Below are 15801 nucleotides of genomic sequence, written 5' to 3' on the forward strand. Positions count from 1 at the left end.
CGGAAAAGAGCTAATTATATCTCTTCATATAAATCATACTTAGCATTTTTTGAACTGGAGTCTTCTAGAGAACTAATTCTCTTATGTTTCTGTGTGTGTTGCAAGCAAAGGCACTGCTTGACTTTTTTGCCGAACTGTCCTTCAGAGATGTTTGTCTAGTGAGCAACCTTGGAAGACAGAGATACTATTTCTCTCTGGAGCAAAGTTCATCTTTGTTTGCTTTCCAGCATTGTTTTAGTCTGTTCAAGCTGTTATAACAAAATACTACAGACAGGGTGGCTTATAAACAACAGAAATGTATTTCACAGAGTTCTGGAGGCTTGAAGTCTAAGATCAGGGTGCTGTTGTGGTCTGATGATGGCCTTCTTGTATGTCACAGACTTCTCATTGTGTCCTCACATGGTGGAAGGAGTGAGGGGTCTCTGTGGGGTGTCTCTTATAATGGCCTCTACCCTCATGACTTAAGTGTCTCCCAGAGACCCCATCTCCCTGTCTCTTGATACCATCATATTGGGCATTAGGATTTTGACATATGAATTGGGGGGGGGCACATACATTCAGAGCATAGCAAGTATAATAAAGATCATGTCTCCCTATGGAGTTCAAACAAGCTTACAGTCAGTTTAAAGTGATTCGGGTTCCCTAAGCTTGAGATTCCTCTCCTGCAGGGATCACTTTGCACTCTTCCTGTTGCCCTGTGGGGATTGTGGCTTGGCAAAGCGGTACAAAATGATGATGCTGTGGTTACTGCTAGTACTGTAAATAATAAACTGTCCATTGTCTCTGACCCAGGAATCTCTTATATTCTGCTGGCAACCATGAAACTATGGCATAGTTCTTGAGAGGCATTGAAAGGGGACTTACTAGGTTCACAATGCCTGCAACTCCTATACTTCCAAGGAAAGCTAACGATGTGACCCTCCCTTCCTGATAGTGGTTGCTTAAAGCAGGAGTGGATTTGTGCCCATGAGCAGCCATATGAACAGTCATAGGCTCACAAAAATTATGACATGGCCTAATATGGGAAGGCTGCCCAACTGTCAGAGTCCCTCTGACCTAATCTAATCCTCTGTTTTGGAGGCATGACTGTGAGACAGAAAGAGCTCCAGTGGTTGGGAGTGATGCATATGCTAACAGATGTACTGGATAAGCATTAGAATCGGGAGGCATAGTCATGCATCTTTAATAGTCACGTTCTTCAACAAGGACACCACAGCTGTTCTTGGACACCTGGGGAAACTGCTAATTCCCCTCAGCAGTAATATTGTTTCTAGGGTGTGTGAATTTCCTTGCTTCTCCATCTTTACTTTTAATATCTCTCCCGGACTGAAAGTAACCAGAATGTGCTTCTGCTTCATTTAAGAGACAAGCTAACAAAGGGGAGAAAAAATGATGACTTCCCCAAATTAAACCTGGACTCTAAAGATAAAGATTTATCTGTCACCAGTTTTAACTAAACTATGCTTCTAGTATTTTCTGGATGAAAGATTTTAGAAATCCTGATCTGACAATCAGGTATTAAATCTTCCAGCAACAGATGCTGCTAAAACATGAATTTAAACAGCTTATTTGTGTTGGTACAACATTAGGATCATTTCAGAATAACTGATTATAATGTGCTGTAGATTTTTTTACCTATTGTGTTACAGCACCTGTCTTGAGAGTTAGAAGTGATATCCCTGATGATTAGGTAAAATGGAACAACCTCAAAAGTCTTCAAAGAGGAGTCCAAGAAAGCAAAATGTTCATTATTTTATATAACTTAAAGTTTTTCAGGTGCAATTAATGCAGATTAAAAAACAAAGAATCAAAATATGTGGGTTTTGGGAATAGCTCCTACTTTGTTCTTCTACATATTTCTAGAAAATATTTTACTCAGACAGAACTTTAGTACAAATTAATAAGTGATTGTCTACACTGGGAAAAGAATACCACAGCCTCTGATTCTCTGTGCTAAAGTGAACATTGAGCTTGAACAGGCAGGGAGGAAAACTTACTTAGCTTTTCTCAACTAACGTTAACACAGAATTTAGACCATCTTACTATAGCCAATAGTCCTCAGATGTCATGCATGAGACAATTTATCAAGCGGAAAATACAATCTCACTATCTTACTCTCTAGCACAAAATGAATATATAATGCAGATTTAAGTGGAATAAGATTGCCAGCTCTGGTAATTTTTGCTAAAATGTTAGTAAATAATTTTATAATACATCCGAAGAGATATAGATCTCTCTTTCTTGTATTCTCTGTCTCCTTCTGTGTGTGTGTGTGCGTATGTGTGAACAACTATACATATCCTGGATCTGATCTGACTTTATGTTTAATAATTGCAGAGATCCTTATATTGAGCCAAACCATTCTTTTCCAAAGAGTGTTTTATCAAATACTAACTATATTAAATGGAAAATTTAACATGGAAAATTGAACATGCAAAAATGTTTAGAAATAGTACATTTCAAAACTTGGCATATATAATCTGCTCTCATAGACTCCCAATGCTAATGACCCTAATTTAGGTTTCTGAGAATTTATGCACCACAGAAACCTGTTTAATTTTTAAAGTCATATTCCCAATCTTATATAGTAAGGAAATATTTTTGAATACTATATTAACCTCACATAGAACTTGTGTTCTGTGTAACTGCTGCTTGCAATTGAACACTCTATAAATTGGGATGTACAAAAAGTTTCTCAATTTTCTTTTCTTTTCTTTCTTTTTTTTTTTTTAAAGAACTGTTCTAATCACCACCATAATCTCTGTGCTTTCCTGGATAGTGGGGTGTGATGGGGTAAGGATGAGAAACCAATTTAAAAGTGCCAATTTGCTATACCATGGACCTTTCTAGTTCAAAGGAATTTCTGGCAAACATAGACTCTTTTTGGTAAATACTCAGAAGCTCAGAGACTCTTCTTGGCTCTAGTTGCAATCCTAGATGAACCTGGAATCAAGTGGGAATTTACTGTTGCTCATTATGCCTAAGTATGGGGACTGTGGCCTCAGACCCACTAAGTGGTCTTGAGCAGTGGTCTTGACTGCCTTATTTGAAGCTTGTCCACTGAATTGTCTGCTGGAATTTACTATTGGCATGTGCACTGGTGTGCCCATAGTCTGTCCAGTTGCATGGTCAAAATCCTTAATGATTTGGCTTCACTTTGGTTTTCACTGACATTGCAGATCTCTGGGTCTCAGCCAGATTTGGTTCCCCAACCCTCATGTCAGAACAGTCTTATGTCTTTCTTCTGAATTCTCAACTCAGCTGGCCTTCTCTTCCCCCTCCAGCACATGCAGGAATTCCTGGACTGATTTCTCACCACAGAGAAGCATAACACAAGCCCTCTCTATGCCTAAATATCAAGGACATCATTCACACAACACTGTGGCTGCCCATGAATGCACACGGGCACTTGTTTCAGGTGATCTTCTTCCAGATTTCCAAACATGAAACCACATGTGTGACCTCAGCAGCTTTTGGCAGCTTCTTCTTAGATTGTCTGCGACCTCTCCGTATCCCCCCTCCCCCATCCCACCCCACACCATTTCCTACCTCTTGACCCTGCAGAGATGAGATTGTTTAAAGTGAAGAAAATTGAACTCCTTGTAGAATAACAGAGGCCATAGAATGTAGTTTCAAAAGCATCAGCTCTGGACCTAGCATTCTTGAATTTGAATCTGCTCTCTACCACTTAAAGCTGTGTCAACTTGGACAAGTTACTTAAACCCTCTTAGGTTCCACATTTCCATATCTGTAGAAAGAAGATAATACCAGAAAGTTGGTGTAAAGGTTGAATAGATAGTGTGTGTTAAGTACTTGAAAAATACCTGGCACAGGGAGCTACTCAATCAAATTATCTATTGACATTACTTCTATCCCTTTTTCTGCCCAAAGCTTACTGTTTCTGTTTGTAAAGGATGCAACTTCCCATTTGAAATTCTCTCTAACCACTTTTTATAGTAAACTTCTGTAACAGGTTGGCCTGACCTAGATCTCAAGACTGTTGTCTTGCTTTGGAAAAACAATAGCAATAATGACAGCAAACTATCTAAATTGAGAGTCAAAAATGACCAATGGCTTTTTTTGTTCTATCTAATATTGATCCTTCTCCTGAAATCTTGAAAACCATCGATTTAACATACTAAGAATCACTGCGTATCACAATTAAAGTGAAATTTTAAGAATCCATGGATTAATATTATCAGAAATATATCTATTATGTGGAACACATATTGGGAAATGCTGAATTAAACTAACATTTGAATATTAGGTAGGAAACGTACCTGTTTGTCCTGCTTTTCTGTCTCAGTCTGTTGAGAAGCCCCTACCCCTCTACTCACCTACCTTTCTAACTCTTCTGCCAAGGAAGAAAAAGTTCCTGGTCTAGTCACTGGATCTCACTGTATCAGTGGCCTGGGTTACCATGGCTTACACATAGAGATCAATTCCGTTTTAAGTAACACCTGGGTATGGATGGATGGTCTTCTCAAAGCAGCTCTATTATCCCTTAGTGCTCTGTTCCAGCTTCTTCGTGATTGGTGAGTAAGGCAGTCCTGTCATATGCAGTCATGACAACTGCTCAGGAAGTAGATTCAGTCTGCTCTGCCAACGTGGCCTTCCCCATTCACATAAGTAGAGAACAGGTTCTAAGGCTGCTGGTCCAAGAAGAGTCACCAAGCACATGTTGGCAGAGCTCCAGAGCAAGGAAGCAAAGAAAGAGAAAGTAAAGGGAGGGACTCCCCTTGTGCTTCTTTCCCTTCATTATTAACCAAGTCTGGGTTAATACAAAGTCATATTGTGAGAAAGGGCATAGATTCATTACTCTTAGAAGTTTAAAATTCTGAAAAGCTAAAAGTGACCTGGTTTTACCAATGATAAATCTGGCCCTGAGGAGACTGCCTGGAAAAGGAGAATTTCTCATAGCAGGTGGCTACATTTATTTTCAAGATAAATGTAAGGGATTTTTCTTCCATTTTTAGTTCTAAGAGTAGCTTCCTATGTTAATTTTTTCTCTAAAGTTGTACTTTCTTAACCAACCTCAAGGTGAATTATAATGGTATACTTGGCCTAATTATGAGTTTCAGAGAAATGAATGTTATTTACGGCAATATCTTAATGGTAAGCCGATTTGCATGCCGCTGAAGTCCGTGATTCCTGTCTCTTTAGAACTACAACATGCTTTCATGCTTTGGCATAATTTTGAAAACTGCTAATGTGGCCACCTCTTTTTTTAAATGTTTGTTCTAATTTAAAATCTTATGCACTGGATTCTCTGTTTAAAATCTTTTCCTTCTTCAAATTATGAAAACACCTGTTTTTTAAAGGATACATTCTTAGTAAGCACATTATTTTATTACTGTAATTGCTTTGAAAAAGGCTGAAAGTCAGACAGAGATTTTTTTAAAAAAAGCCAGAAATCAAATCTGAAGAGTGCCTATATTTTTTTAATCTACTTTTCCAGTCTCAGTATTTATGCCAGAAAAAAAAAAAAATGATCGATGCTAGCATACCTCGGCAGCACCTTTTCTCTTCTATAAATAACTTTTCATAAAATGGAATTACTGCATTCAACATGGAATGATAGAACAATTTTGGGGTGAAAAATGGTCAGTTTCATCTCCAAGCCATGTTGCCTTTTCCCTTTGTGAGGAGGCAGCAAGGCAGTTTAACACTGCCTTCTGCTAAACTTTATTTAGGAAATTAGCCTCATGGACTCAATTCTGTCAGTATCCACAAAATCCTCATGCTGTAGTGACCACGGGAAAGGAAGGGAAATGGAGAACTCAGTCAAATACCTACTGGGATAAATCTGTGTAAAGAGAGAGATTCAATGTATCTTCACAGCGGTCATTTGAAGGTGATATTGTAAGATCTTTAAAAAATTCCTATTCCGAAATTTCCATTTTCATTTAACACATTGATTATTGAGAACATTTTCTGTGCACAGCTCCATGCTGGGCACTGGGTAAGAGTGATGGAGAAATAAAGAATTGACAATATGGTTTGGGAAAGAACATGGAACAGTTTTATAACACTGGGAAGCGACAACCGTTTGTGTTAATTTAAGGGAAACAGCAGAAATCCAGAGAAGGGGGAGCTGTAAATCAAGAATAGGGTAGCACACAAAGTAAATCACCTCCCTCCTTCCATCCATGCCCTCCACCTTGATACCAACCTTCTGCCGCCCACCTTACTTTTGATTATATATCACTACTATCATTTCTTCTTGACTATCTTCCTTAACTTGTTCTCTCCACTGCAGACTTAGATGCCCTTTCAAAGTTTCTGGTTCTTTTACTCTGCCACATAGTTGAGGCCCAAGTTACAGATGTCCTCTGGAGGCAGGCAATTTATTTCACAATTCATTTATCCTAAAAGTAGATAGTCAGGTCTACTATGTAGTAGGAGGTCTCCAATTGGCTGGAATGAATAGGAATGACTTTTAGATGATGTGGGACTTGAGATAAATCTCAGAGTGAAGTGGTGGGAACTTTACTGCATGCTCTAATGGATCTCCCTCACTTGCTCTTAGGACTACGAAAATGAATCAAATCAAAACACTACATAAGATCATGCAAGCAGAACTACTGAAGGATATACATTCTGTTCTTCTATGGAGAAACACTGACGACTATCATTGAACAAATATTCATAAAACCTCCCCTAAAAGTATATTGAATATTCATGACTTTCTGTTATTTGTCCTTATTAAGGTTGATACTCATGGGTCCTTGACATCATTTGTTTTGTTCAAATAAGTTATTGTAAATAATGTGCTCAAAGAATTTGGTTGAAACATTCAGTTGTTTTCCAGGACTGGTAAATGTGCTGTTAGGCCTATCCACTATTGTGTTAATGTTAATGATGAATCATCTGTTGGTTTAAAAATGGCTTGGTGCCAGATAAGTCAGGTAATTTATCACATTGGTTATTTATGTAGACTTATATTAGTTGTGTCTATTAACAACTGGTTAATTCAGGAAAACAATCGGTCAATCATATAGACTCTGACTAGCTGAATCAGCTGACATTGACCGACGATCTTTTTTTCTTTCCATCTCTTTGCCATTTCATCATTTAGACTTGGGTTTCCGAATGTGAATATTAGTAAAATGTCAAACAATTAAAAGAATTCATGTGTGAAATAATCTATCTGTTTTATAATGAGTAGAAAATTGTGTTTGGCAAAGAACAGGATTCAAACACCTTTCAAGATTATTACTAAGGTAACAGAAGAGCCAAAAATAGATTGCTGCAAACTAATGTAGTCATTTCTTTTTACTTTGTTCTTTTTTCATACTACTTTATCATCAACTTAGAGCTATTCAATTTTCAAAGTATGAGTAAGAAAAAAGAGTTATAGCTACCCTTCAAACTCATTAAAGTGTCTATTCCTCTTCAAATGATTATCATTGGCTTAACCCATACAGGTTCTACCTTAATTTGGAGTTTACCTTTAATTAAAACATCTTGTAAATAGTGGTGATCAGTTGTGTGTTTGGGGAAACTCATTTTCCTTATTGTCTTCCAAATAACACATCACTAATCAATTTGTCTTTAGATTCTTTTCCTGTTGGAAAAAAATATATAGATCTTGTGCCCTTCGGTAGTTCTGTTTGAATGAGGATACAGGGTTTTGAGTTGATTCTTTCTAAGGGCATGAGTTTTTTTCCCTTCATTTTCCATTTTCATCTTTAAGACAGATAGGGGTCACTTGCAAGGAATGGGAAGGGTGATATAGTAGGAAAACAGATTTCCAATAAGGGAGACTATTTCTATTTCTATCCCTTTTTCTTTCCTACATACTGATTGGAATTTTTAATGAATTGTCATGCTCTGGATTTGAATTAGACAAAATGTTTGTCAGGGAATGATCATGGAAAGATCAGTACTCTTTCTGGGTTCCAATTATAACCACATAGCAATTTTTATAGCTTCCAGGTCACTTTTACATTTACCTACTTGGAGTAAATCAGGGTCACACAAAACCCCTGTGAATTAAATGTGAATATCCCCATTTTACAGATGTGAAATCTGACTGACAGACAGGAGGTGATTCAGTTTAGGTCACCCAACCAGTCATCTCTGACAGGATTTGAATCCAAATCTTTTGACTCTGTAGTCTTTTTGGTTTTTGTTTTCTATTTTTGTTATCTGTGGAAGACAAGAGGAAAAAAGAGAATTGGGCAGGGACTATCTTAACTGTGATTCATATTTGATATAGTCTCAGCCAAACCAATGGTTCAAAGCAAAGATTTCCTAGAAGAGTCTTGCACTGGCAGGAATAGCTGGGTCTAGGACCCTCTCTATGCTGTGTCCACAAGTGCTGCAGTAGACAGTAGAATGCTACAACTAGAAGCCATCAGCTAACTGTCCTCTGAGCACCTGGTGTCCACTTATTTTTTGAAGGAAGATCTGAACAGCACACTCTCATGTCCATTTCAGGCCAGTAGATCATTGTTTGGTTTAGATTTTCAGTGTAAAAGAAAGGAGGTCTGAGAAGAGGAATACACGATTTGACTTAATTTCAAAAAGAGTCACCTTGGTTTTGTTGAGAATAGACAGTAGTGGGCAAGGATACAGGCAGGGAGGAGGTTCGTGCAATAATCCATAACTGTTCATGGAGGCCTGGACCTGGGCAGTGGTGGGAGAGGTGGGAAGAAATGGTCATATTCAGGATGCAAAGTGTCACATAGCTGCTCACTGATGTTGCTGGTTTCTTCAATACTTACCTTTGCTCATGTATTCTATTCCTCATCCTCAATCATTTCGCTGCCTCAGATCCTCAAGCATTGAAGCTAAGGGACAAAAGATACAGAAGAGTCAGAAAAATGTTACTTAGCTGCCAGAAATGTGATCTGGTGTGCTGCGCTCTGTGGGTGACAGATATCAAGGCTCATATTCTATATTGGGGATTTTTATTCATTTGGTTGTTACTCTTTCAAGATCCAAGTATTAGGTTTCGCCAACTATAGTTTTCCAGTGGGGCCAAAACCTCTGCTATCTGGCTACTTGTATTTTCCCCTCTGTTCCTATTTTCCAGCAATCTTGTCCACAACAGACTTGCCTGAAGGAGGTCTTTTGGATAGAGACACTTTAAGGTGACTCAGCCTAACTGCAGGGTTTACACAAATCCCTCAGGAAACACGAGTATTTCTCCCACACGTATGATAGGACAGCTTTCTTCCTCTATGGCCCTCTCTCTTTCTCTTCCTGTAGACTTGATTTTAGTCTTGTCATCTATAAGTCATATGCCAGGCTCTGAATTGACAAAATTTCAAAAGATATAGGACAAACTCTTCAGGCACTTCTACCAGAGTATGCTTCACTTGGTAGGGTAAAGTGCAAAATGTCCCAAGTTCTCCATTTATTCCTATACTTACATCCTTACAATGTGAGTGTGTAGCTCCTCTCATTAATGGGTGGAGTCTACTTAATTAATAGACTTAATTGCAGACTTAAGCTGGTTGGCAAAAACAATGTTGGGCCTGCCCCAAGGCTCCCACTCAAAAGACCTTGCACATTTGGACTCTCTCCCTTGGGACCCCTTTCCTCCTCTGCCGTGTGTGCAAGCATGGGGTGACCTGCTGAAAGATGAGAGGCTACATGGAACCTACATGAGCCATATCAGCTGAAGTCCCACTTCATATGGGTCAGCCATCTGTCTCTGCCCAGACAGCTGAATGCAGAAGTGGAAGCCAGAAAGACCAGGAGACTGCCCGCCTGAGTGCAGCCCTCATAGTTGAATTGCAGAACTGTGAGCTTAATCAGTGGCTGTTTTTGCTTATTTGTTTGCTTTATTAATGATCAATATATTTATTTTAAGCTTTTATTTTAATCACCCCGTTCTCATCATGATAAGTGCACTCCTTAATCGCCATCACCTGTTAACCCACCCCCCCTTCCCTCTGGGAACCATTAGTTTGTTCTCTATAGTTAAGAGTCTGTTTCTTGGTTTGCCTCACTCTTTTTTTCCCTTTGCTCATTTGTTTTGTTGCTTAAATTCCGCATGAGTGAAATCATGTATTGTCTTTCTCTGACTTATTTCACTTAGCATTATACTCTATGGTTCCATTCACGTCACTGCAAATGGCAGAATTTCATTCTTTTTCATGGTTGAGTAATATTCCATTATATATATATATATATGCTGTGTCTTCTTTATCCATTCATCAGTCGTTGGATACTTGGGCTGCTTCCATATCTTTGCTATTGTAAACAATGCTGCTCTAAACACAGGGGTACATCTATCCCTTTGATTTAGTGTTTTGTATTGCACCCAGTAATGCAATTACTGGATTATAGGGTAGTTCTATTTTTAACTTTTTGAGGAAACTCCATCCTGTTTTCCAGAGTAGCTGTACCAGTTTGCATTTCCACCAACAGTGTAAGAGTGTTCCCCTTTCTCCACATCCTCACCAATACCTGTTGTTTCTTGTGTTTTGATTTTAGCCATTCTGATTGGTGTCTTTTCATGTTGTCTATTGGCCATCTGGATGTCTTCTTTGGAGAAATGTCTGTTCCTGTCTTCTCACCATTTTTTAATTGGATTAAAAGTTGTAGAGTATTATAAGTTCTTTATATATTTTGTGTGCTAACCCTTTATCAGATATGTCATTCGCAAATATCTTCAACCATTCTGTAGGTTACCTTTTAGTTTTGTTGATTGTTTCCTTTGCTGTACCGAAGCTTTTAGTCTTGATATAGTCATAGCAGTTTATTTTTGCTTTGGGTTCTCTTGCCTCAGGGAACATATCTAGAAAAAAATTGCTATAACTGATGTCAGAGAAATTGCCTGTGTTCTTTTCTAGGATGTTTATGGTTTCAGGTCTTACATTTAGATTTTTAATACACTTTGAATTTTTTGTGTGTCTGGTGTAAGAAAGTGGCCCAGTTTCATTCTTTTTCATGTTGCTGTCCAGTTTTCCCAGCATTGAGAAAGAGACCGTTTGTTGAAGAGACTGTCTTTTTCCCATTGCATATCCTTTCCTGCTTTGTTGAAGATTAATTGACTTCATCATTGTGCATTTATTTCTGGATTTTCTACTCTGTTCTATTAATCTATGTGTTTATTTTTGTGCCAGTACCATACTGTTTTGATATAACTTGAAGTACAGAATTGTGATACCTACTGCTTTGCTTTTTTTTTTTTTTTAAGATTTTATTTATTTATTTGACAGAGATAGAGACAGCCAGCAAGAGAGGGAACACAAGCAGGGGGAGTGGGAGAGGAAGAAGCAGGCTCCTAGCGGAGGAGCCTGATGTGGGGCTCCATCCCATAAGGCTGGGATCACGCCCTGAGCCAAGGCAGACGCTTAACTGCTGTGCCACCCAGGTGCCCCTGCTTTGCTTTTCTAAGATTGCTTTGACTATTTGGGGCCTTTGTGTTCCATATGAATTTTAGGATTGCTTGTTCTAGTTCTGTGAAAATTACTATTGGTATTTTGATAGGGATTGCATTAAATGTGTAGATTGCTTTGGGTAGTATAGACATTTTAACAATATTTATTTTATTGTCTGATTGCTATGGCTAGGACTTCTAATACTATGTTGAATAAAAAGTGGTGAGAACAGACATCCTTGTCTTGTTCCTGATCTTAGGGGAAAGGCTCTCAGGTTTTCTGCATTGAGGATGATGTTAGCTGTGGGGTTTTCATATATGACCATTATTATGTTGAGGTATGTTGCCTCTAAACCTACTTTGTTGAGGGTTTTTATCATGAATGGATGCTGTACTTTGTCAAATGCTTTTTCTGTATCTTTTGAAATGATCATATGGTTCTTAAGTTTTCTCTTAGTGATGTGATGTATCATGTTGATTGATATTGAATGCTTATTTTAAGCCACTAAATTTTGTGGTGGCCAAAAAAAAAACCGAATTGATATCCCAAGATTACATTGAGGGAAGTAACCATACCATACTATGGAGTAGGAAAGGGAAAGACACTACATTCTAAAAGAACTCTTCATTCTAAAGAAATCTTTATTTTCATATTCAATATTGAAGTCTTTCTTTAAATATCTTCAAGGTCAGTGATAGCTTAGAGATCATCAACCTGAGTTTTAGTGGTTATTGCTTAATAAATTCTCTAAAGATGGTGCACTCTTTCGTTCTATAATGTTCAGGCGTAAACTAAATATTCTTAGCTTTGGGGATTCAGCCAAAAGCTCAAAAAGGAAAAGTCTTACTTCAGCATCTTTAAAAATTATTTGAATTAGCCAACATATTCAGCATCTTTTTTTTCTCAGCATCTTTTTCAAAGTGCAAAGACCGTGTATGCTTCAGCCTATAAGAGGTGACATGGAATGAGTGGTGACATGTATGACTTCAAAGTCCTAGTTAGAAACAGGAGCCCTGACTTATTAGATAACCCAGGCAAGTTAGTTAACTTCTCTGCTGCTCAGTGTCCATACAGTAAAATGGGAATAAAATTGTACCTATATCATGTGTTGTGTGGATCAAATGAGATATATCTGAAACACTTAAAATAGTGTTTTCATAGAATACAATATATCATTAGTATGTAATAGAGTATCATGTGTCATTAGTACAGTGTATACTATAGTATATTATAGCATGGTATACATAGTATATAGCATATATTATATAGTATAGCACAGTATACCTAGTATATAACATATAGGTTATGGTATAATATAGCTCAATATACATAGCATATAGCATATATGGCATAGTGTAGTATAGCACAGTATACACAGCATATAGCATATATGGCGTAGTATAGTATAGCATAGCACAGTATACATAGCATATAGCATATGTGGTATAGTGTAGTATAGCACAGGGAAAGGTATGACAAGGCTACAACAAAAATGTATTGAAAGACTCAGCTTTCTGGAATTACCATGTGATTCCATGTAGCTGTAGAATTCTATGTAATTCTACATACCTACTATGCTATTTCCATTTGCAATCATTAACAACATTGGGTGTCTGTGATGGTGTATGGCTTAAGAATCATTTAATATAAAATAACAAATGTAGGCAAATTTATAAGAAATTTTGATGTCACTCGAAATAAAACTCTATTGGTGACACCAAGCTTGAGGTTCCGAATCCTGGTTTTAATTTTGCAAATGAATGGCTGAAAGCCTCCACCAGGAATTTTTTATTATTGTTATTATTATTATCATGTCTTGTTTTCATCTACCAAAGTAAACAATATATAAAAAATCAACTTCGTGGTCAGAAATTTTAGTGAATTAAAATGTGATAAATGAAGATTGTTAGCATCTCTATCCCTATGTATACTTGTTAGTTTGTGTTTTTTGTTATTAATTATTTTAATTGAGTATATCATGTTTCCTACTGGTAGATCTAATATTGATGTTGTTCTACGTCAACAATTTTCAGTTAATGGTGCCTGCCATCTGATACTGTAGAAGTAATTATTTCAGTGATTACCCCGGCCAATGTCCATAGGATAGAGGGTAAAGTAATGCCTACAGACACAAAGTTATGAATAATTGAATGTTACTTGTGTCTCAGCAGTTTTAAAACATTTTAATCTAATACCCCATAGAATGATGCAACTACCAAATTAACAGTTTCTAAGTGAAAAAAATCATGTAAAAACTTCTCATTAAATAACTTCTGATTAGCTAAGCACCTATCATCCATTGTCAGAAGCTGATAAGATGCAAAAGAATAAACTTTTGAGTTACAACTCTGTCACCTGCCTGTCTGTAGCACAATTAGAAAAGCATGGCGAGGATGGCAATTTTTCTTATCACAAAACTTTCTTCCACTGTGAACACTGAATTCCTCTTGTCATTATTTTCCCCACAAGAAGCATTCATATAATTTCGAATCTTTTTACGGCCGATGTGTGACAGAGCCAGTATTATCCTTGGCAGCATCTTATCATCGATTAGTCTCGAAGTCGGATAAAGGCTTCAACAAAGCACAGAAGGCACAACCATTCAGACAACACTTGCTAAGCTTGTGTTTCTATGTACTTCTTCAAGTCCTTTTATGGTTAAAATTTTGTTAAGATGTAGGTTATAACCCTTGTTGTCTTGACACCCTTTTACTTTCCCATTCAGAGTAACTGTCCCTACTTCAATGCGCCAGGGCTCCGATATACTTTGAAAATTGATGCCATAGTCACAGTGGATCAGAAAGCATGTGGACTGTTTTCTTGTCAAACTGATGAGCTGCTTCTGTAGCACTTCATATTACTTGTCTTCCAGGCCCCAACAGCAGAGCTTAGTACATCAATAAAGGAGTCATGCCATTGTTAAAAGACTCTCATTGATATAACTGGGTTTTTTTTTTAATTTTTTAAATCTGTCATTATGTAATTCTGGTGGGTAAAAAATGTAAGTTCCTTTATTTTTCTTTAACTGAACTAAATTTCTACCACAAACCCTCATTGTGCCAAGTGGCAGAAAGTATCTCAATCAGTTCAGCATCCTCACTGGTTTCTCCATGTTCTTCTCTCTTTTTTTAAATAATAATTTTTTATTATGTTATGTTAGTCACCATACAGTATACCTTTAGTTTGTGATGTAATGTTCCATGATTCATTATTTGCGTATAACACCAGTGCACCATGCAATATGTGCCCTCCTCAATACCCATCACCGGCCTATCCCAATCCCCCACCCCCCTCCCCTCTGAAGCCCTCAGTTTGTTTCGCAGAGTCCACAGTCTCTCATGGTTCATTCCCCCTTCCGTTTATCCCCCCTTCATTCTTCCCTTCCTTCTCCTACCGATCTTCTTATTTCTTATGTTCCATAAATGAGTGAAACCATATGATAATTGTCTTTCTCTGCTTGGCTTCTTTCACTTAGCATAATCTCCTCCAGTCCCGTCCACATTGCTGCAAATGTTGTGTAATCGTTCTTTCTGATGGCTGAGTAATATTCCATGGTATATATGGACCACATCTTCTTTATCATTTGTCTGTTGAAGGGCATCTCGGCTCCTTCCACAATTTAGCTATTGTGGACAATGCTGCTATGAACATTGAGGTGCATATGGCCCTTCTCTTCATTACATCTGTATCTTTGGGGTAAATACCCGGTAGTGCAATTGCTGGATCATAGGGTAGCTCAATTTTTAACTTTTTAAGGGACCTCCACACTGTTTTTCAAAGTGGCTGTACCAACTTGGATTCCTACCAGCAGTGTAAGAGGGATCCCCTTTCTCCACATCCTCTCCAACATATGTTGTTTCTTGCCTTGTCCACTTTTGCCATTCAAACTGGCACAAGTGGTATCTCACGGTGATTTTGATTTGAATTTCCCTGATGGCTAATGATTTTGAACATTTTTTCATGTGTCTGTTAGTCATTTGTATGTCTTCATTGGAAAAGTGTCTGTTCATATCTTCTGCCCATTTTTTGATTTGATTATGTGTTTCTCATGTATTGAGTTTGAAAAGTTCTTTGTAGATCTTGGATACCAGTCTTTTATCTGTAGTGTCATTTGCAAATATATTCTCCCATTCCGTGGGCTGCCTCTTAGCAATCAGACAACAAAAAGGGATAAAAGGTCTCCAAATCGACAAAGAAGAAGTCAAACTGTCTCTCTTCGTGATGACATGATACTCTATATGGAAAACCCAAAAGACTCCACCCCCAAACTGCTAGAACTTATGGAGCAATTCAGTAATGTGGTGGGATACAAAATCAGTGCTCAGAAATCAGTTGTATTTCTATACACGAACAATGAGACTGAAGAAAGAGAAGTTAGGGAATCCATTCCATTTACAATAGCACCAAAAATCATACATTATCTCAGAATTAACTTAACCAGAGAGGTAAAGGATCTATATTC

At 37.6% G+C, this 15801-nt stretch overlaps 1 long non-coding RNA gene across 1 annotated transcript in view; it reads left to right on the plus strand.

Annotated features, from left to right (window-relative positions):
- The first annotated feature begins 4865 nt into the window (after positions 1-4865).
- LOC148109595 (uncharacterized) overlaps positions 4866-15801 on the plus strand; it is a 93029-nt gene continuing 82093 nt past the window's right edge. Inside the window, exon 1 of the long non-coding RNA XR_015725408.1 lies at positions 4866-4950. This is a non-coding gene — a long non-coding RNA (uncharacterized LOC148109595). The remainder of the gene's footprint in view (positions 4951-15801) is intronic.

Source organism: Ursus americanus, chromosome 8, assembly GCF_024610735.1.
Source record: "Ursus americanus isolate L20-20 chromosome 8, mUrsAme1.1.p, whole genome shotgun sequence".
NCBI classification, from domain to species: domain Eukaryota; kingdom Metazoa; phylum Chordata; class Mammalia; order Carnivora; family Ursidae; genus Ursus; species Ursus americanus.